Source organism: Lissotriton vulgaris, chromosome 4_1, assembly GCF_964263255.1.
Source record: "Lissotriton vulgaris chromosome 4_1, aLisVul1.2, whole genome shotgun sequence".
Classification (NCBI taxonomy): domain Eukaryota; kingdom Metazoa; phylum Chordata; class Amphibia; order Caudata; family Salamandridae; genus Lissotriton; species Lissotriton vulgaris.
Genome location: NC_141691.1, coordinates 45,806,818 through 45,831,590, shown reverse-complemented (window position 1 = coordinate 45,831,590; position 24,773 = coordinate 45,806,818). Strand labels below are relative to the sequence as shown.

At 50.5% G+C, this 24,773-nt stretch overlaps 1 protein-coding gene across 1 annotated transcript in view; it reads left to right on the top strand.

Moving 5' to 3' along the window:
- Positions 1–2,958: 2,958 nt before the first annotated feature.
- LOC147718331 (gap junction alpha-3 protein-like) overlaps positions 2,959–24,773 on the top strand; it is a 34,721-nt gene continuing 12,906 nt past the window's right edge. Inside the window, exon 1 of the mRNA XM_086966699.1 lies at positions 2,959–3,061. The gene's annotated coding sequence lies outside the window, so the exon portion shown is untranslated. The remainder of the gene's footprint in view (positions 3,062–24,773) is intronic.

Here is a 24,773-nt window from a genome sequence, read left to right as displayed (position 1 = left end):
CCAGAGCCCCAGTAGGTCGGAGGATCACAGCCCTCCTCAGAGGCAGCGCTTCACGGGGGACAACGCTTTGGGGGCAATTAAGGCAGTTCAGGCAGTGCCAGAAGTAGGCAGTTCAGAGGATGCAGGACGGGCCACACGACAGTGGCAGGATAGCGCATGGACCCAGGTCAGGACAAACGGGGGCAGAAGGAGCACAGCCCTGTACCTGGTTGATCCCAAGTAGTCCTGTGGTAGTTAGGTTCCTTCTTGACGCTGATGGTTCTGGCGCCCTTTGTAAATAGCAGTTTCTGGATTTCTTGAAGGGGGGGGTTGAGTTGACGGCTGCTGACAGGATTCCTCAGCAGGTCACTTCAGGTGGTCCCTGGGTTCCCCTCCCGCCGGGCCAGATCAGTGGGCTAGTTCAGGGTTCCTCACTCAACTTGGAAGGCAGCACCTAAGCCCTGTCACTCCCAGTGGCATAGGTCCCTGACTAGGCCCTACCGCCTAAGTCTCCCGCGTAGGGTCCCCCAGGTCAGTGATGCCCCAACTGACTGGAAAGTTTCCCTCCCTTTCTTTATAAAGGCCCAGGTCAGGTTACCACCCTCTAAGGCAGCAAAAATAGGCTCCGCCCCTAATCTAGAAGGTGCCAGGAGTTTCCCTACTCTAACTGTGGGCAGGCAAGGCAGGCTGGAATAGTTACAATGTTTAGGGATTCCAGCCAGCTCCTGACTACTAGAATGCGCCTGACAAGACCACGCTGCAGGAGCAGTGGTCAGTGGCAGCCATGTTGGGGGAAGAGGGCACCTGCACCTTAGCATGGATTTTAATATTACACAGGGCATCTCAACCTCACAGGGCCTATACAACTTTATTACGAGGGGGAGGCATCCAGAAATAGGGGAGCGAAAAGCAAAAGATTTCAGGAAAAAGGGCCAAGTCCAACACACTGTAATTCTATCGTTCAGACATGTTGTATTCACTTTGTGGGCTTACAGCCCGCTCATCGCTTTTGATTTGTTACTACGTGAGTCCTTCCCAAAAGTTTGCTTCTGTGTGGGTAATCTTTGTTTTTGTCCCTCCTCTTGGTGTCTTGCTTCCTCCCATGGAGCAGGGGCCTATTACTTGTATACTTTCACTTTTGTCTATTTCTGTTTGTGTATGCGTACAATTTGCTTTGTTGGTTTCTTCCCGCCTGTGTTTTCAGTCACTCCTCAGTTGCTGTTACAGATGTCACTCCAATCTTCATTCCTGTTTATCGTCATCCCAACGTGGGGACCAACTTTGTATATAAGGTTCATTTATTAGAAAACAATTAATATTAGGGTGAGAAGGAAACTGTCACAAACTGATTAGTATGCATGACTGGCATCACAGACATACGAACTGAAATATAAAAAGTATAGATAGTTAAACTATACTTGTTTCACAATGTCAATTGTTTTTAGCTATCCCTCAATTCACAAAATGCCCCTAGGCTATATGCAAAGAGCTGTGTGTGCCGTTATAGGAGGATTCGTCTACCCCCCTTTGCCTATACCTTTAATTGTGCTCCTCGATTGGCTTAATTCATAAAGATGAAAAAGGGATGCTACAGAAGCCACAATCTTTGAAGAAGGAGATTGCAAGTCCGATTAACAGAGAGCCACAGGAAAACAAGTCAAAGTTGCGACTTGTTAAAATGCTGGTGATGTAAGAAGCTCCTTTGCTCATTTTGATCCTGGTAACGCCAGATCCTCGGAGTCTAGCAGAACCAGAGCACATGAGAGTATCTGTCCTGGTAGGGGCGGGGCCAACACACTGCGCATGCGCACACTCTTGTTAAGTTCAGCAGGCAGAGCCTGTAATGGACAGTGGGACGCTTGCGGGGAGAGAGTCCACATTTGAAGCTGCTTCAGCCACCAGCACCTCCAAAGCAGAGAGGATGCCCGTGAGTCTGTTTATTCTGCTTGAAAAATACAGCATGCGACATTAGAAATGTGGTGCTTTACTCGTAAAAAAGGATGAAATCAACTCACTGGTGGAGCAGCGTTGTTCATCGTTGAAATAGGCAGTAAAACCAGTGGAGACTCTCTGTGTTACTGAACTCCACCGCTCTGTTTTTTCCGCCCTGTCCCTTCTCCCCCTCCCACCCACCTCATCCCTATTTCTTCTCTACCTCCGTTGCCAAAGCCAATAGCTCGCCCATGGGCGAGACCGATGTGCCAATGCTTGTTTCTTTTTGGTTAAGCACTTCATAAGAGTGCATGTGTTTTCCAGCTGTTTTCCTTGTCTACTGCTCTTCGCCCATGCTCACCGTTGCTATCTCTGTGCTTCTCCTTGCCCCATCGTGTGGTGCTCACCCTCGTGCTCCTCTCGCCAGGTTACTTTCTCACCCATGTGTTTCCTCTAACAGCTCTATGCTCCTCTCTCTCTCGAGCTCATGTGCTTCTCTTCTCACCCCTGCACTTCACTTTCCTTTCTTTTGCTCGTGCTGCGCCATATTGCTTCCAGCCCAACCCTCTGTGTTGTTCCTGCCCCTGTGCTTCTTCGCCCTGTATTGCTTTCTTCCACACCTGTGCCTTCTGTATTGCTTCCAAGCACCTGCACCTAAAAAAAAAAGAAAAAAACACTTTCAAGTGACTTTTTTAAATTGATCGATCCAACTCAGATCGGTAAAGAAAAAGAAGTTGGGGTGAGCATGCGTTTATGAAGAGAGGCGGGGGACATGTCATAGCGCCTTATGTTTTGTTTACTCTTTATCCATGCTGCATAGCATTGGGTTTGCTGTAGAGCATCACTTAAAACCACTGGCAAAGCCAAGAGGTCCCAAAGGCGGGGCCCATTGGCTTTGCTAATGCGTGTTTGAAGTTGCAGATGTTTATGTTGCCTTTCAGAGTGACTTGGCATGCATTGGACGGTTGCCCACTTTACTTGTACCCTGTTTACATGCATCAGGTGAATGCCTAGGACGGCGCTGTCTCACCCTACCTACCTCTATTTCAGAAGCCGCTCCTGGGATGGTGTTGTCACGAGTCGCGGAAGCCACAAGTCCGGCCCTGAGGTTGTAAGCACCACTCATGGGAGCACAACACCTTACGACAAGGTGAGTGGGCAATGTGCCTTACCTCATGTGCGACCATGCTGCGCTCCTAGATGACACCTCTGAGGTCAGGAGTGTGTAAGCGGCGGGGCCTTCGGCGAAATGGTTTACACCACACCTGAGGTCAGGAGTAGGTAAGCAGAGGGAGGCCTCCAGCGAGGTAGTTTACACCACACCTGAGGTCAGGAGTAGGTAAGCAGAGGGAGGCCTCCAGCGAGGTAGTTTACACCACACCTGAGGTCAGGAGTAGGTAAGCAGAGGGAGGCCTCCGGCGAGGTGGTTTACACCACACCTGAGGTCAGGAGTAGGTAAGCAGAGGGAGGCCTCCGGCGAGGTAGTTTACACCACACCTGAGGTCAGGAGTAGGTAAGCAGAGGGAGGCCTCCGGCGAGGTAGTTTACACCACACCTGAGGTCAGCAGTAGGTAAGCAGAGGGAGGCCTCCAGCGAGATGGTTTACACCACACCTGAGGTCAGGAGTAGGTAAGCAGAGGGAGGCCTCCAGCGAAGTAGTTTACACCACACCTGAGGTCAGGAGTAGGTAAGCAGAGGGAGGCCTCCAGCGAGGTAGTTTACACCACACCAGAGGTCAGGAGTAGGTAAGCAGAGGGAGGCCTCCGGCGACGTAGTTTACACCACACCAGAGGTCAGGAGTAGGTAAGCAGAGGGAGGCCTCCGGCGACGTAGTTTACACCACACCTGAGGTCAGGAGTAGGTAAGCAGAGGGAGGCCTCCGGCGAGGTAGTTTACACCACACCAGAGGTCAGGAGTAGGTAAGCAGAGGGAGGCCTCCGGCGACGTAGTTTACACCACACCTGAGGTCAGGAGTAGGTAAGCAGAGGGAGGCCTCCGGCGAGGTAGTTTACACCACACCTGAGGTCAGGAGTAGGTAAGCAGAGGGAGGCCTCCAGCGAGGTAGTTTACACCACACCTGAGGTCAGGAGTAGGTAAGCAGAGGGAGGCCTCCAGCGAGGTAGTTTACACCACACCTGAGGTCAGGAGTAGGTAAGCAGAGGGAGGCCTCCAGCGAGATGGTTTACACCACACCTGAGGTCAGGAGTAGGTAAGCAGAGGGAGGCCTCCAGCGAGGTAGTTTACACCACACCCCAGGTCAGGAGTAGGTAAGCAGAGGGAGGCCTCCGGCGAGGTAGTTTACACCACACCCGAGGTCAGGAGTAGGTAAGCAGAGGGAGGCCTCCGGCGAGGTAGTTTACACCACACCTGAGGTCAGGAGTAGGTAAGCAGAGGGAGGCCTCCGGCGAGGTAGTTTACACCACACCTGAGGTCAGGAGTAGGTAAGCAGAGGGAGGCCTCCAGCGAGGTAGTTTACACCACACCCCAGGTCAGGAGTAGGTAAGCAGAGGGAGGCCTCCGGCGAGGTAGTTTACACCACACCTGAGGTCAGGAGTAGGTAAGCAGAGGGAGGCCTCCGGCGAGGTAGTTTACACCACACCTGAGGTCAGGAGTAGGTAAGCAGAGGGAGGCCTCCGGCGAGGTAGTTTACACCACACCTGAGGTCAGGAGTAGGTAAGCAGAGGGAGGCCTCCGGCGAGGTAGTTTACACCACACCTGAGGTCAGGAATAGGTAAGCAGAGGGAGGCCTCCAGCGAGGTAGTTTACACCACACCTGAAGTCAGGAGTAGGTAAGCAGAGGGAGGCCTCCAGCGAGATGGTTTACACCACACCCCAGGTCAGGAGTAGGTAAGCAGAGGGAGGCCTCCAGCGAGGTAGTTTACACCACACCCCAGGTCAGGAGTAGCTAAGCAGAGGGAGGCCTCCAGCGAGGTAGTTTACACTACACTTGAGGTCAGGAGTAGGTAAGCAGAGGGAGGCCTCCAGCGAGCAAGTTTACACCACACCCCAGGTCAGGAGTAGGTAAGCAGAGGGAGGCCTCCAGCGAGGTAGTTTACACCACACCTGAGGTCAGGAGTAGGTAAGCAGAGGGAGGCCTCCAGCGAGGTAGTTTACACCACACCTGAGGTCAGGAGTAGGTAAGCAGAGGGAGGCCTCCAGCGAGGTAGTTTACACCACACCTGAGGTCAGGAGTATGTAAGCAGAGGGAGGCCTCCAGCGAGGTAGTTTACACCACACCTGAGGTCAGGAGTAGGTAAGCAGAGGGAGGCCTCCAGCGAGGTAGTTTACACCACACCTGAGGTCAGGAGTGTGTAAGCGGTGGGGTCTGCAGCGAGATGGTTTACACCACACCCCAGGTCAGGAGTAGGTAAGCAGAGGGAGGCCTCCAGCGAGGTAGTTTACACCACACCTGAGGTCAGGAGTAGGTAAGCAGAGGGAAGCTTCCAGCGAGGTAGTTTACACCACACCTGAGGTCAGGAGTAGGTAAGCAGAGGGAGGCCTCCAGCGAGGTAGTTTACACTACACCTGAGGTCAGGAGTAGGTAAGCAGAGGGAGGCCTCCAGCGAGGTAGTTTACACCACACCTGAGGTCAGGAGTAGGTAAGCAGAGGGAGGCCTCTAGCGAGGTAGTTTACACCACCCCTGAGGTCAGAAGTATGTAAGCAGAGGGAGGCCTCCAGCGAGGTAGTTTACACCACACCTGAGGTCAGGAGTAGGTAAGCAGAGGGAGGCCTCCGGCGAGGTAGTTTACACCACACCTGAGGTCAGGAGTATGTAAGCAGAGGGAGGCCTCCTGCGAGGTAGTTTACACCACACCGGAGGTCAGGAGTAGGTAAGCAGAGGGAGGCCTCCGGCGAGGTAGTTTACACCACACCTGAGGTCAGGAGTGTGTAAGCGGCGGGGTCTGCAGCGAGATGGTTTACACTACACCCCAGGTCAGGAGTAGGTAAGCAGAGGGAGGCCTCCGGCGAGGTAGTTTACACCACACCTGAGGTCAGGAGTAGGTAAGCAGAGGGAGGCCTCCGGCGAGGTAGTTTACACCACACCTGAGGTCAGGAGTAGGTAAGCAGAGGGAGGCCTCCGGCGAGGTAGTTTACACCACACCTGAGGTCAGGAGTAGGTAAGCAACAAGTGTCTGCAGCGAGGTAGTTTACACCACACCTGAGGTCAGGAGTAGGTAAGCAGAGGGAGGCCTCCAGCAAGGTAGTTTACACTACACTTGAGGTCAGGAGTAGGTAAGCAGAGGGAGGCCTCCAGCGAGGTAGTTTACACTACACTTGAGGTCAGGAGTAAGTAAGCAGAGGGAGGCCTCCAGCGAGGTAGTTTACACCACACCTGAGGTCAGGAGTAGGTAAGCAGAGGGAGGCCTCCAGCGAGGTCGTTTACACCACACCTGAGGTCAGGAGTAGGTAAGCAGAGGGAGGCCTCCAGCGAGGTAGCTTACACCACACCTGAGGTTAGCACAGGGTAACTAGTGGCAGGTCTACAGTGGGGTAGTTTACACCACACCCAAGGTCAGGAGTATGTAAGCAGAGGGAGGCCTCTGGCGAGGTAGTTTACACCACACCTGAGGTCAGGAGTAGGTAAGCAGAGGGAGGCCTCCAGCGAGGTAGTTTACACTACACTTGAGGTCAGGAGTAGGTAAGCAGAGGGAGGCCTCCAGCGAGGTAGTTTACACTACACTTGAGGTCAGGAGTAAGTAAGCAGAGGGAGGCCTCCAGCGAGGTAGTTTACACCACACCTGAGGTCAGGAGTAGGTAAGCAGAGGGAGGCCTCTAGCGAGGTAGTTTACACCACCCCTGAGGTCAGGAGTAGGTAAGCAGAGGGAGGCCTCCAGCGAGGTAGTTTACACTACACTTGAGCTCAGGAGTAAGTAAGCAGAGGGAGGCCTCCAGCGAGGTCGTTTACACCACACCTGAGGTCAGGAGTAGGTAAGCAGAGGGAGGCCTCCAGCGAGGTCGTTTACACCACACCTGAGGTCAGGAGTAGGTAAGCAGAGGGAGGCCTCTAGCGAGGTAGCTTACACCACACCTGAGGTTAGGAGTAGGTAACTAGTGGCAGGTCTACAGTGGGGTAGTTTACACCACACCCAAGGTCAGGAGTATGTAATCATTGGGGCTTGCATCGAGGTAGTTTACACCACACCCGAGGTCAGGAGTAGGTAAGCAGAGGGAGGCCTTCAGTGAGGTAGTTTACACCACACCTGAGGTCAGGAGTAGGTAAGCAGAGGGAGGCCTCCGGCGACGTAGTTTACACCACACCTGAGGTCAGGAGTAGGTAAGAAGAGGGAGGCCTCCAGCGAGGTAGTTTACACCACACCTGAGGTCAGGAGTAGGTAAGCAGAGGGAGGCCTCCGGCGAGGTAGTTTACACCACACCTGAGGTCAGGAGTATGGAAGCAGAGGGAGGCCTCCTGCGAGGTAGTTTACACCACACCTGAGGTCAGGAGTAGGTAAGAAGAGGGAGGCCTCCGGCGAGGTAGTTTACACCACACCTGAGGTCAGGAGTAGGTAAGCAGAGGGAGGCCTCCGGCGAGGTAGTTTACACCACACCTGAGGTCAGGAGTAGGTAACTAGTGGCAGGTCTACAGTGGGGTAGTTTACACCACACCCGAGGTCAGGAGTAGGTAAGCAGAGGGAGGCCTCCAGCGAGGTAGTTTACACCACACCTGAGGTCAGGAGTAGGTAAGCAGAGGGAGGCCTCTAGCGAGGTAGCGTACACCACACCTGAGGTTAGGAGTAGGTAACTAGTGGCAGGTCTACAGTGGGGTAGTTTACACCACACCCAAGGTCAGGAGTATGTAATCATTGGGGCTTGCATCGAGGTAGTTTACACCACACCTGAGGTCAGGAGTAGGTAAGCAGAGGGAGGCCTCCAGCGAGGTAGTTTACACCACACCTGAGGTCAGGAGTAGGTAAGCAGAGGGAGGCCTCCGGCGAGGTGGTTTACACCACACCTGAGGTCAGGAGTAGGTAAGCAGAGGGAGGCCTCCGGCGAGGTAGTTTACACCACACCTGAGGTCAGGAGTAGGTAAGCAGAGGGAGGCCTCCGGCGAGGTAGTTTACACCACACCTGAGGTCAGCAGTAGGTAAGCAGAGGGAGGCCTCCAGCGAGATGGTTTACACCACACCTGAGGTCAGGAGTAGGTAAGCAGAGGGAGGCCTCCAGCGAGGTAGTTTACACCACACCTGAGGTCAGGAGTAGGTAAGCAGAGGGAGGCCTCCAGCGAGGTAGTTTACACCACACCAGAGGTCAGGAGTAGGTAAGCAGAGGGAGGCCTCCGGCGACGTAGTTTACACCACACCAGAGGTCAGGAGTAGGTAAGCAGAGGGAGGCCTCCGGCGACGTAGTTTACACCACACCTGAGGTCAGGAGTAGGTAAGCAGAGGGAGGCCTCCGGCGAGGTAGTTTACACCACACCAGAGGTCAGGAGTAGGTAAGCAGAGGGAGGCCTCCGGCGACGTAGTTTACACCACACCTGAGGTCAGGAGTAGGTAAGCAGAGGGAGGCCTCCGGCGAGGTAGTTTACACCACACCTGAGGTCAGGAGTAGGTAAGCAGAGGGAGGCCTCCAGCGAGGTAGTTTACACCACACCTGAGGTCAGGAGTAGGTAAGCAGAGGGAGGCCTCCAGCGAGGTAGTTTACACCACACCTGAGGTCAGGAGTAGGTAAGCAGAGGGAGGCCTCCAGCGAGATGGTTTACACCACACCTGAGGTCAGGAGTAGGTAAGCAGAGGGAGGCCTCCAGCGAGGTAGTTTACACCACACCCCAGGTCAGGAGTAGGTAAGCAGAGGGAGGCCTCCGGCGAGGTAGTTTACACCACACCCGAGGTCAGGAGTAGGTAAGCAGAGGGAGGCCTCCGGCGAGGTAGTTTACACCACACCTGAGGTCAGGAGTAGGTAAGCAGAGGGAGGCCTCCGGCGAGGTAGTTTACACCACACCTGAGGTCAGGAGTAGGTAAGCAGAGGGAGGCCTCCAGCGAGGTAGTTTACACCACACCCCAGGTCAGGAGTAGGTAAGCAGAGGGAGGCCTCCGGCGAGGTAGTTTACACCACACCTGAGGTCAGGAGTAGGTAAGCAGAGGGAGGCCTCCGGCGAGGTAGTTTACACCACACCTGAGGTCAGGAGTAGGTAAGCAGAGGGAGGCCTCCGGCGAGGTAGTTTACACCACACCTGAGGTCAGGAGTAGGTAAGCAGAGGGAGGCCTCCGGCGAGGTAGTTTACACCACACCTGAGGTCAGGAATAGGTAAGCAGAGGGAGGCCTCCAGCGAGGTAGTTTACACCACACCTGAAGTCAGGAGTAGGTAAGCAGAGGGAGGCCTCCAGCGAGATGGTTTACACCACACCCCAGGTCAGGAGTAGGTAAGCAGAGGGAGGCCTCCAGCGAGGTAGTTTACACCACACCCCAGGTCAGGAGTAGCTAAGCAGAGGGAGGCCTCCAGCGAGGTAGTTTACACTACACTTGAGGTCAGGAGTAGGTAAGCAGAGGGAGGCCTCCAGCGAGGAAGTTTACACCACACCCCAGGTCAGGAGTAGGTAAGCAGAGGGAGGCCTCCAGCGAGGTAGTTTACACCACACCTGAGGTCAGGAGTAGGTAAGCAGAGGGAGGCCTCCAGCGAGGTAGTTTACACCACACCTGAGGTCAGGAGTAGGTAAGCAGAGGGAGGCCTCCAGCGAGGTAGTTTACACCACACCTGAGGTCAGGAGTATGTAAGCAGAGGGAGGCCTCCAGCGAGGTAGTTTACACCACACCTGAGGTCAGGAGTAGGTAAGCAGAGGGAGGCCTCCAGCGAGGTAGTTTACACCACACCTGAGGTCAGGAGTGTGTAAGCGGTGGGGTCTGCAGCGAGATGGTTTACACCACACCCCAGGTCAGGAGTAGGTAAGCAGAGGGAGGCCTCCAGCGAGGTAGTTTACACCACACCTGAGGTCAGGAGTAGGTAAGCAGAGGGAAGCTTCCAGCGAGGTAGTTTACACCACACCTGAGGTCAGGAGTAGGTAAGCAGAGGGAGGCCTCCAGCGAGGTAGTTTACACTACACCTGAGGTCAGGAGTAGGTAAGCAGAGGGAGGCCTCCAGCGAGGTAGTTTACACCACACCTGAGGTCAGGAGTAGGTAAGCAGAGGGAGGCCTCTAGCGAGGTAGTTTACACCACCCCTGAGGTCAGAAGTATGTAAGCAGAGGGAGGCCTCCAGCGAGGTAGTTTACACCACACCTGAGGTCAGGAGTAGGTAAGCAGAGGGAGGCCTCCGGCGAGGTAGTTTACACCACACCTGAGGTCAGGAGTATGTAAGCAGAGGGAGGCCTCCTGCGAGGTAGTTTACACCACACCGGAGGTCAGGAGTAGGTAAGCAGAGGGAGGCCTCCGGCGAGGTAGTTTACACCACACCTGAGGTCAGGAGTGTGTAAGCGGCGGGGTCTGCAGCGAGATGGTTTACACTACACCCCAGGTCAGGAGTAGGTAAGCAGAGGGAGGCCTCCGGCGAGGTAGTTTACACCACACCTGAGGTCAGGAGTAGGTAAGCAGAGGGAGGCCTCCGGCGAGGTAGTTTACACCACACCTGAGGTCAGGAGTAGGTAAGCAGAGGGAGGCCTCCGGCGAGGTAGTTTACACCACACCTGAGGTCAGGAGTAGGTAAGCAACAAGTGTCTGCAGCGAGGTAGTTTACACCACACCTGAGGTCAGGAGTAGGTAAGCAGAGGGAGGCCTCCAGCAAGGTAGTTTACACTACACTTGAGGTCAGGAGTAGGTAAGCAGAGGGAGGCCTCCAGCGAGGTAGTTTACACTACACTTGAGGTCAGGAGTAAGTAAGCAGAGGGAGGCCTCCAGCGAGGTAGTTTACACCACACCTGAGGTCAGGAGTAGGTAAGCAGAGGGAGGCCTCCAGCGAGGTCGTTTACACCACACCTGAGGTCAGGAGTAGGTAAGCAGAGGGAGGCCTCCAGCGAGGTAGCTTACACCACACCTGAGGTTAGCACAGGGTAACTAGTGGCAGGTCTACAGTGGGGTAGTTTACACCACACCCAAGGTCAGGAGTATGTAAGCAGAGGGAGGCCTCTGGCGAGGTAGTTTACACCACACCTGAGGTCAGGAGTAGGTAAGCAGAGGGAGGCCTCCAGCGAGGTAGTTTACACTACACTTGAGGTCAGGAGTAGGTAAGCAGAGGGAGGCCTCCAGCGAGGTAGTTTACACTACACTTGAGGTCAGGAGTAAGTAAGCAGAGGGAGGCCTCCAGCGAGGTAGTTTACACCACACCTGAGGTCAGGAGTAGGTAAGCAGAGGGAGGCCTCTAGCGAGGTAGTTTACACCACCCCTGAGGTCAGGAGTAGGTAAGCAGAGGGAGGCCTCCAGCGAGGTAGTTTACACTACACTTGAGCTCAGGAGTAAGTAAGCAGAGGGAGGCCTCCAGCGAGGTCGTTTACACCACACCTGAGGTCAGGAGTAGGTAAGCAGAGGGAGGCCTCCAGCGAGGTCGTTTACACCACACCTGAGGTCAGGAGTAGGTAAGCAGAGGGAGGCCTCTAGCGAGGTAGCTTACACCACACCTGAGGTTAGGAGTAGGTAACTAGTGGCAGGTCTACAGTGGGGTAGTTTACACCACACCCAAGGTCAGGAGTATGTAATCATTGGGGCTTGCATCGAGGTAGTTTACACCACACCCGAGGTCAGGAGTAGGTAAGCAGAGGGAGGCCTTCAGTGAGGTAGTTTACACCACACCTGAGGTCAGGAGTAGGTAAGCAGAGGGAGGCCTCCGGCGACGTAGTTTACACCACACCTGAGGTCAGGAGTAGGTAAGAAGAGGGAGGCCTCCAGCGAGGTAGTTTACACCACACCTGAGGTCAGGAGTAGGTAAGCAGAGGGAGGCCTCCGGCGAGGTAGTTTACACCACACCTGAGGTCAGGAGTATGGAAGCAGAGGGAGGCCTCCTGCGAGGTAGTTTACACCACACCTGAGGTCAGGAGTAGGTAAGAAGAGGGAGGCCTCCGGCGAGGTAGTTTACACCACACCTGAGGTCAGGAGTAGGTAAGCAGAGGGAGGCCTCCGGCGAGGTAGTTTACACCACACCTGAGGTCAGGAGTAGGTAACTAGTGGCAGGTCTACAGTGGGGTAGTTTACACCACACCCGAGGTCAGGAGTAGGTAAGCAGAGGGAGGCCTCCAGCGAGGTAGTTTACACCACACCTGAGGTCAGGAGTAGGTAAGCAGAGGGAGGCCTCTAGCGAGGTAGCGTACACCACACCTGAGGTTAGGAGTAGGTAACTAGTGGCAGGTCTACAGTGGGGTAGTTTACACCACACCCAAGGTCAGGAGTATGTAATCATTGGGGCTTGCATCGAGGTAGTTTACACCACACCTGAGGTCAGGAGTAGGTAAGCAGAGGGAGGCCTCCAGCGAGGTAGTTTACACCACACCTGAGGTCAGGAGTAGGTAAGCAACAAGTGTCTGCAGCGAGGTAGTTTACACCACACCTGAGGTCAGGAGTATGTAAGCAGAGGGAGGACTCCAGCGAGGTAGTTTACACCACACCTGAGGTCAGGAGTAGGTAAGCAACAAGTGTCTGCAGCGAGGTGGCGTACACCACCCACCTCACCCAACAACCGCATCAACAAAGAAAAGCCAATGTATGTAAAAGAAAGTGGTGCGCAGTGTGGGACTAAGAGCTGAGGATACGTTTCCGCCATGGAAGAACACTCAAATCCAACTTTACACCCGGATATTTCAATATATGCATTAGGGGAAGGCGGAATTTGCGGAGTTTTATTCCGTTGAATTCTGCGGAGTTACATCAAAACTCTGCGAGGTTCCGCGGAGGTCCGCGAGCAGCAGAATTGCGGCATGCCGCGCTGCTGGCGCTGATTTTTAACGCAGGGAGGATGTTCGGCGCTGACAGCGCAAACAGCACCTGGCGCAGTTGTCACAGGGTGCAGCTTTCTCAATGCAAGCCGTAGTGACCTGCTGCATTCACCTGCATTGAAACATTGTGCGGGGACTCTTCCTAGCACTTGATTTCCTCACTCACGGTCACCAAGTTCACTTTGGCATGCCGCCTGTGAGAAGAACTCCCCCACGCAGCAGGTCGCGGAGATTTTCTGGAACTTCCTGCTACAGGCAGAGCTAAAGCTTGCAAAACTCAGTGAACTCCGCCAGCAAAGCGAAGTTTACCGCCCGCCCGTGATATACATACAGCGCCTGTTGTGAGCGCACAATGGTCTCAGGTGCATAACATTCAAAGCAGTGGATTTTATGATGTTTAAACTCGACACAGTGCAGACTGTTATTGGAGGACCTTCCATCTGCCCCCAGAATGACTTCCTTTACTGCCCTCCCGTCCTGTGAGCCCCCAGAATGACTGCCTTTTCTGCTCTCCCGTCCTATGAGTCCCCACAATGACTGCCTTTACTGCCCTCCCGTCCTGTGAGCCCCCAGAATGACTGCCTTTTCTGCTCTCCCGTCCTATGAGTCCCCACAATGACTGCCTTTACTGCCCTCCCGTCCTGTGAGTCCCCGCAATGACTGCCTTTTCTGCTCTCCCGTCCTGTGAGTCCCCACAATGACTGCCTTTATTGCCCTCCCGTCCCGTGAGTACAAAGAATGACTGCCTTTTCTGCTCTCCCGTCCTGTGAGTCCCCACAATGACTGCCTTTACTGCCCTCCTGTCCTGTGAGTCCCCAGAATGACTGCCTTTTCTGCCCTCCCATCCTGTGAGCCCACAGAATGACTGCCTTTACTGCCCTCCCGTCCTGTGAGTCCCCAGAATGACTGGCTTTACTGCCCTCCCGTCCTGTGAGTCCCCACAATGACTGCCTTTACTGCCCTCCCGTCCTGTGAGCCCCCAGAATGACTGCCTTTTCTGCTCTCCCATCCTGTGAGTCCCCAGAATGACTGCCTTTTCTGCTCTCCCATCCTGTGAGTCCCCAGAATGACTGCCTTTTCTGCTCTCCCGTCCTGTGAGTCCCCACAATGACTGCCTTTACTGCCCTCCTGTCCTGTGAGCCCCCAGAATGACTGCCTTTACTGCCTTCCCGTCCTGTGAGTCCCTACAATGACTGCCTTTACTGCCCTCCTGTCCTGTGAGTCCCTGGAATGACAGCCTTTTCTGCCCTCCCGTCCTGTGAGTCCCCAGAATGACTGCCTTTACTGCCCTCCCGTCCTGTGAGTCCCCACAATGACTGCCTTTACTGCCCTCCCGTCCTGTGAGTCCCCAGAATGACTGCCTTTACTGCCCTCCCGTCCTGTGAGCCCCCAGAATGATTACCTTTACTGCTCTCCCATCCTGTGAGTCCCCAGAATGACTGCCTTTACTGCCCTCCCGTCCTGTGAGTCCCCACAATGACTGCCTTTACTGCCCTCCCGTCCTGTGAGTACAAAGAATGACTGCCTTTTCTGCTCTCCCGTCCTGTGAGTCCCCACAATGACTACCTTTACTGCCCTCCTGTCCTGTGATTCCCCAGAATGACTGCCTTTTCTGCCCTCCCATCCTGTGAGCCCACAGAATGACTGCCTTTACTGCCCTCCCGTCCTGTGAGTACCAAGAATGACTGCCTTTACTGCCCTCCCGTCCTGTGAGCCCCCAGAATGACTGCCTTTACTGCCCTCCCGTCCTTTGAGCCCCCAGAATGACTGCCTTTACTGCCCTCCCGTCCTGTGAGTCCCCAGAATGACTGCCTTTACTGCCCTCCCGTCCTGTGAGTCCCCACAATGACTGCCTTTACTGCCCTCCCGTCCTGTGAGCCCCCAGAATGACTGCCTTTTCTGCTCTCCCATCCTGTGAGTCCCCAGAATGACTGCCTTTTCTGCTCTCCCATCCTGTGAGTCCCCAGAATGACTGCCTTTTCTGCTCTCCCGTCCTGTGAGTCCCCACAATGACTGCCTTTACTGCCCTCCTGTCCTGTGAGCCCCCAGAATGACTGCCTTTACTGCCTTCCCGTCCTGTGAGTCCCTACAATGACTGCCTTTACTGCCCTCCTGTCCTGTGAATCCCTGGAATGACAGCCTTTTCTGCCCTCCCGTCCTGTGAGTCCCCAGAATGACTGCCTTTACTGCCCTCCTGTCCTGTGAGTCCCCACAATGACTGCCTTTACTGCCCTCCCGTCCTGTGAGTCCCCAGAATGACTGCCTTTACTGCCCTCCCGTCCTGTGAGCCCCCAGAATGGTTACCTTTACTGCTCTCCCATCCTGTGAGTCCCCAGAATGACTGCCTTTACTGCCCTCCCGTCCTGTGAGTCCCCACAATGACTGCCTTTACTGCCCTCCCGTCCTGTGAGTACAAAGAATGACTGCCTTTTCTGCTCTCCCGTCCTGTGAGTCCCCACAATGACTACCTTTACTGCCCTCCTGTCCTGTGATTCCCCAGAATGACTGCCTTTTCTGCCCTCCCATCCTGTGAGCCCACAGAATGACTGCCTTTACTGCCCTACCATCCTGTGAGTACCAAGAATGACTGCCTTTACTTCCCTCCCGTCCTGTGAGCCCCCAGAATGACTGCCTTTACTGCCCTCCCGTCCTTTGAGCCCCCAGAATGACTGCCTTTACTGCCCTCCCGTCCTGTGAGTACCAAGAATGACTGCCTTTACTGCCCTCCCGTCCTGTCAGCCCCCAGAATGATTGCTTTTTCTGCTCTCCCGTCCTGTGAGTCCCCACAATGACTGCCTTTACTGCCCTCCCGTCCTGTGAGTCCCCAGAATGACTGCCTTTTCTGCTCTCCCGTCCTGTGAGTCCCCAGAATGACTGCCTTTTCTGCTCTCCCGTCCTGTGAGTCCCCACAATGACTGCCTTTACTGCCCTCCCGTCCTGTGAGTCCCCAGAATGACTGCCTTTTCTGCTCTCCCATCCTGTGAGTCCCAAGAATGACTGCCTTTTCTGCTCTCCCGTCTTGTGAGTCCCCACAATGACTGCCTTTACTGCCCTCCTGTCCTGTGAGTCCCCAGAATGACTGCCTTTACTGCCCTCCCGTCCTGTGAGTCCCCACAATGACTGCCTTTACTGCCCTCCTGTCCTGTGAGTCCCTGGAATGACAGCCTTTTCTGCCCTCCCGTCCTGTGAGTCCCCAGAATGACTTCCTTTACTGCCCTCCCGTCCTGTGAGTCCCCACAATGACTGCCTTTACTGCCCTCCCATCCTGTGAGTCCCCGGAATGACTGCCTTTTCTGCCCTCCCGTCCTGTGAGTCCCCAGAATGACTGCCTTTACTGCCCTCCCGTCCTGTGAGCCCCCAGAATGATTACCTTTACTGCTCTCCCGTCCTGTGAGTCCCCAGAATGACTGCCTTTACTGCCCTCCCGTCCTGTGAGTCCCCACAATGACTGCCTTTACTGCCCTCCCGTCCTGTGAGTACAAAGAATGACTGCCTTTTCTGCTCTCCCGTCCTGTGAGTTCCCACAATGACTGCCTTTACTGCCCTCCTGTCCTGTGAGTCCCCAGAATTACTGCCTTTTCTGCCCTCCCATCCTGTGAGCCCACAGAATGACTGCCTTTACTGCCCTCCCGTCCTGTGAGTACCAAGAATGACTGCCTTTACTGCCCTCCCGTCCTGTGAGCCCCCAGAATGACTGCCTTTACTGCCCTCCCGTCCTGTGAGCCCCCAGAATGACTGCCTTTACTGCCCTCCCGTCCTGTGAGTACCAAGAATGACTGCCTTTACTGCCCTCCCGTCCTGTGAGGCCCCAGAATGATTGCCTTTTCTGCTCTCCCGTCCTGTGAGTCCCCACAATGACTGCCTTTACTGCCCTCCCGTCCTGTGAGTCCCCAGAATGACTGCCTTTGCTGCTCTCCCGTCCTGTGAGTCCCCAGAATGACTGCCTTTTCTGCTCTCCTGTCCTGTGAGTCCCCACAATGACTGCCTTTACTGCCCTCCCGTCCTGTGAGTCCCCACAATGACTGCCTTTACTGCCCTCCCGTCCTGTGAGTCCCCAGAATGACTGCCTTTTCTGCTCTCCCGTCCTGTGAGTCCCCAGAATGACTGCCTTTTCTGCTCTCCTGTCCTGTGAGTCCCCACAATGACTGCCTTTACTGCCCTCCCGTCCTGTGAGTACCCAGAATTACTGCCTTTTCTGCTCTCCCGTCCTGTGAGTCCCCAGAATGACTGCTTTTTTTTCCAGCCCGTTTTGTGAGTCCCCACAATCCCTGCCTTTCCTGCCCTCATGTCCTGTGAGTCCCCAGACACATAGAAGTAATTGGGTCCAGGCTATGTTCTCTAAAAAAACCTCACTTATACAAGGTTAATATAAAATCATTTTACTTCATACAAAAACAATACAGGCTGTAAAATAGAGAACACGACAACGTGACTTTCTGGGTTACTCCTGGAGCATCCTCAGTGCATGGGGTATTCTTGAATGCCTCGTGTTTAAAACATTATTAATTCGAATAATTGATACTCAATTAAGTTATATAACCATACAGAGTTAATTGAGACCCTCGGAAATGTTGGAACATATTTTTTCATTTTAAAGTATTTTATCATGACGGGATGGGGGTGGGCGCGCACTGCCGCACACTCCAGCACTCCGTTTGCCCCGATGCATCATAATAAATGCAGTGCTGGATAACACTTTCTTCTGTGTCAGGCTTTAGTTTTCCATCCTTGTTGGTGCAGCTAGTGCTGTGCATCTCTAGACACGTGTTTCAGGATAATTGTCCTTCTTCAGTAGAGAGCAACACTTTTTTGGGGGGTGCTGGAGATGCTGAACAAAATCTTCCCAGGTCTTAGTCCCACTCGCAGGGCGCAGGTGCATCTACCAGAGCTCGTCAGCTCGTCTGCGCAAGGGAGCCTTTTAAAATAGAAGGGGGGGATCCAGCGAACGGCCGGGATACACTTTTCACACATCAAAATATCACTTGCAATGGGCCCATGTACGCATTTGGATTTCCTGATTGTTTAACTGGAGGTCAAGTTTTATTTTCCTTCGATCTGAATTTAGTCTATTTTTAAGTAATCTTCACAGAACAATACTCTTCCTTTGGTCAATGGGCCATTAGTCGAGTAGTTGATGGTGATTTTAATAAAAAATCATTAACATTTTCTTATAACTTTGCAGTAAATAATCACAGACTCCAGGTAAGATTCAATCATTTTTATCTAATAATTCAATCAAAATGAACGCTCATTTGTACAGATTCACAGTGCAAACGCCATCAACTTTCATGGGAGGGAAAAATTAATTTATCAAATTTCATTCAAAATACAGACTCTTTCAACGACCTCAAATGCATTAAGAGTGATAGATGAAGAGACAAAAGACACAATCTGAACGTAGCAGCAAATATTCAAAATTTAAGGACGAGTAATAGTTACCAAAATGAAACAGGAAACAGGATTGATGGAGGTCACTTGATTAAGAGTCAGAAGACAAAGACTTTAGGACGGGTGCAGGATAGGATTATACTTACTATACTTCTCTAGAAACCTGACACACCGGAGCGCATCCCTCTCTTACACTCTCTCCCCCTCGATATTCTTCTGCAAATCTTCAATCTAATCAGGCTGTCTCTCAGTATTGAATCTTCCCAGTCTGTTCTTCTCTGTAGAAATTCTCACCTATTCCTCGCTCAGCATCAACGACTCTCCTTAGCAGCAGCTCTCATCATCTCTCTCCGTACTTAACCTTGAGTCACTCGAATTGTACCCTTTAATTTTGCATGTCCCACCCTCAAAGATTGCAAATGTCTGTGAATTCTGAACTATGATTGGGTCAAGGCAGGGGAGTTGTCATCACCTCATGCGGTCATCTTAAAATCTTTAACTAATTCTTTGTTTAGGAAACCCTTCCCACTTAATTTATTCACTTCTCGTGACTGTTACTGTTCCCATACATCTCACACAAAAGATAGATACAAATTTTATATAATTTCTTCAGTTGAGAATCTTTTCTCAAACTCTCGTCCTTGGGTTTTGGCAGGCGACCAATGTCCCGGTCAGCGGGTCACTCCGGGCCTTCCAATGCCCAGACTCAACTTTCATTACATTTCACCCGCCATCTTTCTTTCGGGTTAGCATATCAGGCCATAAATGCTCACTATTAATGAAAGAGTCATAAACAGATGTTAATTTCTCAAATATGTTATTATCACTGTTTTACCTTCCCCTTCTACTCTATCACGTGTTATTTCTTCTTTGTTAAGCAAAGCGTAAGCAGCGAAAACTTCTTTTAAGATTCGGGAAAGCATATGCCAGACATGCGGTACTTCAGGACCTACGGTTAGCAACTCTTTGCGCTTATGTGAGAGTTTTCGTCTCACATGGTTAATCATGTGGTTACTTGCACAGGACAGGTTTGCACATGCGCAATGCGATTTTCGGTTTCAAGCGGGGTTTTAATTACGTAGCTAATTATTCTTTGTGTTTTAGGCAAGCAAAGAAGCTGTTTTCCCGTGTATGAATGTTGTGTGTATGTTCATTTTCATTTATGATTTCTACTTGTTTGTGTCTCTTAACGAGAGGTTGATCCGAACAAGTTTCTGTTTCTCAAAACCTTGCTCCATCAATCTCCCCTCTGATGGCATTTTAGAGCCATCAAAAAATACCCATCATTACCAATTGCCAAGAATAACAATAAATCTTAGTATCTGCATTTGATTTTATATTTTCTTAATTTCTTTCCTTTATATTCATCCCTTTCATTCTACCATATAGATTGTCTTTCATTTCTTCCAGTTCGATTTCTTCCAATTTTCTCTTTCTTCCCATTCTTTTGTTCTTCATTTCAATCATTGACTTTGTTTTCAATTTTCCCTTACAACACTTATAGGTCATTACTATTATTAATATTGAAATCATAGGGATTACTATTTTCCCTAATAAACTATTTCCAAAAGTGGAAAACCAGCTACTTAAATTTGACAGACCTTTACTAAATATTTCCCATGCACGTCAACTTTCAGTTGGGTCAAATAATCATGAATCTTTGAAATATTCTTGATAGATCCCTCAATACTTCGACTTTTATCTGGGATATATGTACAGCAGAATTGAACTTTCAACATGTCACAGACTCCACCATCTTTTGCCAAAAGAATATCAAGGGCAAGTCTATTTTGCAAAACTATAGATCTGATCGCTACCATTTCAGCATTTATCATTAGGAATCCTCCAGCAGTATCAGTTGATAAACGGTCAACTACAGTGGACAATAGACGTATCTTATGAGAAGTTAATGTGACTCCAACTGATGGTATCAATGCACCAAATATATCACCTACTATTTCAGAAAAACTTGCTCTTCTATTTCTTGTTAGTCCGTTGCTTATGTCACTCATTTCATTGTTCTTAGTATTGTGATACACCTTCCGGAAAACAATGGCAATATAATAACTGCCGTACCATCTTGCAGGTAACCTGTAGTAGGCATTTTTCCCTCATACATAATAAATTCCTGGAAATAGAGGATCCGTTCCTCCTTTTAGTCCCCATCACCCCATTATTAGGAAGGTATGTTCACATTCACATTCACTTGTACTAATGAATACACTGTTATACTCCGTTTTTATTCTATGAAGACAAAATTTCCCCATTTTTGTTAAGCCCAGGGACATTACAGCATGCGTGCGGGGCTGCCTCGCTGCTCCAGGTTGTGTTTCCCTGATGAAATTGTCTGGGGCGCAGTACGGGCGCTGCGGGCGCCTGGTTCAGCGCACACAAACCCCTAACGCTTCACCAGCAGACCTGCCCTTACTGAGCTAGGGAGCAAGGGTTATACCGGGTTACTCCGCCACTCGGAATACGAGGTAGACTGCCAACCTCCTAGTGTCTGCCCTTGATGGTGGGGAGCCCTCGCGCCCCTTTGCTACCAATGGTCTAAAACTCTAATAATGAATCGCCAGATGATTGTACAATGATTCCCCTCCATTAGGTACCATACCTTCTCATCCGGTCCCACGGGAGCAGACTGCGAGGTACCTCAGGGAATCTTCTGGGGTAAGCCTTTTAACCAGCCCTCTTCCTTATATTCAGCACCATTTGCCTTCATCGTTGTCACGGTTGCATGTTGTGTCATAAACTAGTTGGTCACGTGAATCAAACACCAACTTGTTATGATATATGCTCGGTTTTTAACCCTTCACTACGGTTTTTGTGTGTGTGTGTGTGTGCTTGCACTACAGTTGAGTAATCCCTCTCATTTGAAAACTTCACTGACGCTGTTATTTCGTGAATTGTTTTCATTTTCATCTTTACAGGTTACAATACTGCAGCAGGACCAATCGGCCTGCACTCCGGTATTACCGACCATAGAAGGTTGTATACCTCATTGCAAGTTTTATCCTTCACCATTATAATTTTTCACTGCGTGGTACTATCTACTGAGGTCCTGAAGAATTGCCATCAGGCAAGAAACATGTCGACCAAATTTGAGGGTAGTAGTTAATTTGCTTGGATAGTTCCAGGGCATTTACTTCCCCTCTCACCCCTTTTTAACCAAGGGAGTCAACCACGAGAATAAATTAGGTTGTGGACTGACCCACCTTTTTTTGCTTCACTTTCACGTCACGACCACACTCCCCCCACCCTCTCACACGCATGCACCATATGGCCGGAACAGAAGATCTCCGATAAAGAACCCCGGTTTCGGGAGCCCGTCAGACATTGCAGCGCCAGTCTGACGAGGAGCAGAACCCATATGATGAAGCATGACACCTAGCTTGCTGGGTGTGTGAAGGTTTTAGCTCCAACTAGGGGATTCCCCCTCTTACTAGCACACACATACCTCTGTTCCGTCACTCTTCCAGGGGAACTTTGTACCCTTTTTGCGCTACATTACAGCATGAGCCTCGTCTTTCTTATATTCTAGAGCATCCCATGGTGGTATATGGGACTTTTTCTCAACCGCTTTCCTTTGAAAATCCTGCCTTCTTTCTTCCACTAAATTCAAAAAATCTTTTTCTTCATCTCGCAGAAGGCACGTTAAATTATTTCTATGTGCATATGATATGTCTATGGGGTTCGTGGTTAGAAAGAATTCCCCTATAAACTCTGCATTTCTAGCACTGAGTACTGGATTCATATTTCTTCTAATGGGAACTTCAGAAAAGATCAAATCCATTTTACTATAAAAATATTGTAACTTACCAGTAACATAGAACAAATTAGTTACAACACTACAAGACACACCGTAAGTTAAGGGAAGGTGATGATAGGTTACACCCTCCGAGACAGACGTAGATGGTTTCATGCAAACAGAACAATCACTCACATCCATTGTTTCCACGTAGTGGTACAGAAGTTTAGTAAATACATTTAATGACAAATCATATTTGATTGATCATGATAATACATGCTTTTATCCACTTGGGTTAATTCTGTAATACTAGTCTTCTTATTAATCACATTCACTTTCTCACTTATATTTGTGTTATTGTTATTATTAGTTATCATTAAAACAGGTATTACAAGTGTTAATAACAACTACATCAATATTAATATTGTGATGCTACATAGACAACATTTAACACATCGCTGTTTTCAGTTATATTTCAGATGTTCAGTCACGTTTACTTCTGCCATTTCAAATTTCTAAAGTTAATCCTAAATTTATAATTCCTTTGTGTGATCCCACACTTCAAAGCTTTTCCGCCTTTGACTTCCTTTCAGGGTCTTGTTTCATATCTTTAAGAGAATCCACCTTTTTGTTACAAGGAAAAGTCTTTAAGGTGGTTTTAATTCCCTTTTATCAGTCCCTTTGAAACTACCACTTCTTGGTTCTTCATTTAGATCAAGATTTTCAAAATCTTCAAGAATTATGTAGGTCCACTCTGGAGCTTTATACTTTCTATTTGGAACCTTTACTCTTTTTTTATGACCTTAATGATTTTCTTCTTGTCTGTTCTTGTTCTGCCTGACTTGATACCTCATCTACTTGTTCTCATCTCTTTTCTGGTCTTCTTCTTAGAATGTATCTCAGTCTTTTCACTCCACTTGGCCAGCAATCTTCCTTTCTAACTCTCTTTGTCTGTACTGCCCTTTCACCTTCTTCACCTATTTCAAGTGTTCTTTTATTTTCTCTTTCTTTTTGTTGAGTTTGCTCTGGATTCCCTACTTATTATTTTTCTGTTTGTTCCTGTTCCTGACTTCCTACTCTCTTCTGACAGACTCGGATCTAAATTTTCTTTGGCTAATTCCAGGGATAGTGAATTACCTAGGACAGGCTCCAACTGGCCGGGACTATCCTGGCAAAACTGAGACAGTTGGAAGTTATGCTCTCGAATATGTTATGTTTTAAATTTTATAAAGCGCACAGCTGCCTAGTAACGGGGCATCATGGCACTATACTATGAACATGAGGCGGGCCCTGCATAGAGGTGCACATGTTTGCTAAAGACACGCCTCTTATTTGACGCACTTACATACCTAACTTTGGATCACGCCTTGTGCTCAGAGAGCAGATGTGAGTCAGGCCTAAAAGTGAAGGGAGAGGGGCATGAGTGACTGAGACAGGCATCTCCTGATGGTTTACACACCGCCACGCCCCATCCTCCCTCCTATCAATCTGCACAGACATTGGTCTGAAAGGTTCAGTCGCAGGAAGGGGAGGTCATCAACACACATGGGACCGAATTACCGAACTGCAAATTGGATTTTTTAGCGCAAACTACACCTGACAAGGCATTCACATGCGTTGCAACGAGTAGCACGCCACTCCGGCACCCTAAGATTAGAGTTAGTAGATTGAAAGTAAGTATTTTGTTACCCTTGTGCATTAGATGTGTTACGATTGTGCTCTTGTGCGTTCAGTAGAGTTTAGAGTAGGGATGGAATGGATGTGAAAGTGGAAGTACTAAGTTATTTTTGTAAGTAGTGGTTGTGTGTGCCTGTTAGCTGGGTGACGTGGCTAAACAAGCATTGGAAATGCATTAGGTCTTGCATTTGCTTGAGTTCGAGCTATTGGCGTTGTAAATGATACTGTCTTTTACCCATCTGTTATGGAGTGCATTTATGTGTTGTGGAGTGGAACCAAGTGGGTTGGAATTGTTAGTTATGGAAATGTGTGGTGAGTAATTGTGGGGTGTGGAGTTGATTTGTGTAGTGGAATTATGTGGCATTGTGTGCAGTGGAAATATGTGGATAGTAATTATGTGGGATTGAGTGTACTGGGATTATGTGGAGTGGAATTGTGTGTTGTGTAGTTCAATTATGTGGCATGCTATTTTGTGTTGTGATATGTAATGGAGTTTAATTATGTGGTGTGGATTGGATATATGTGCCTACGCTCAACCTGAAAAGAGGTACTGTGGCACAGACAGCAAATACGAAGGATTCTCTAAAGGATGCATTTAACAGGCTGGATAAGTGGGATGGTGTTAGACAACACTGCAAATGGTGCAACAGAAGAGAAAGGTCACAGAAGCTGGGGCGGGAGCACGGAGGTTGGTAGGTGAGATTTCCTCTGACTATAGTGTTCTCGTTGAATCAGATGTGGAAGTTGAGGTGTTCTATGATCGATGAGATATCATCTTCAGTGGTGGTGCAATGGAGGGTCTCCTTGTGGATGATGGCAATGCCTCCTCCGGGTTTGTTGGCGCAGTCTCTGTGTATCATCTTGTAGCTATGGGGTATCGTGGTCGCAATGTCGGGTGTTGAATGTGTCGTGAGCCAGGTTTCGGTCATGAACATCATGTCAGGGCTGGAGGTGGTGATCGCTAGAAATGGGATTTCTGGTTGCCTGGGGCTTGCGCCTAAGCCAGGCAGAAACCACCACTCTAGTCAGGGCAAGGGAGTTACACACTGAAGATAACCCCTGCTCATCCCCTTGGTAGCTTTGCAGAGCAGTCAGGCTTATCCCAGAGGCAATGGGTAAAGCATTTGCGCAACACACTCACACAGCATTGACACACTAGGCACACCGCAAAAGAAACTCCACACAAGGTTATATAA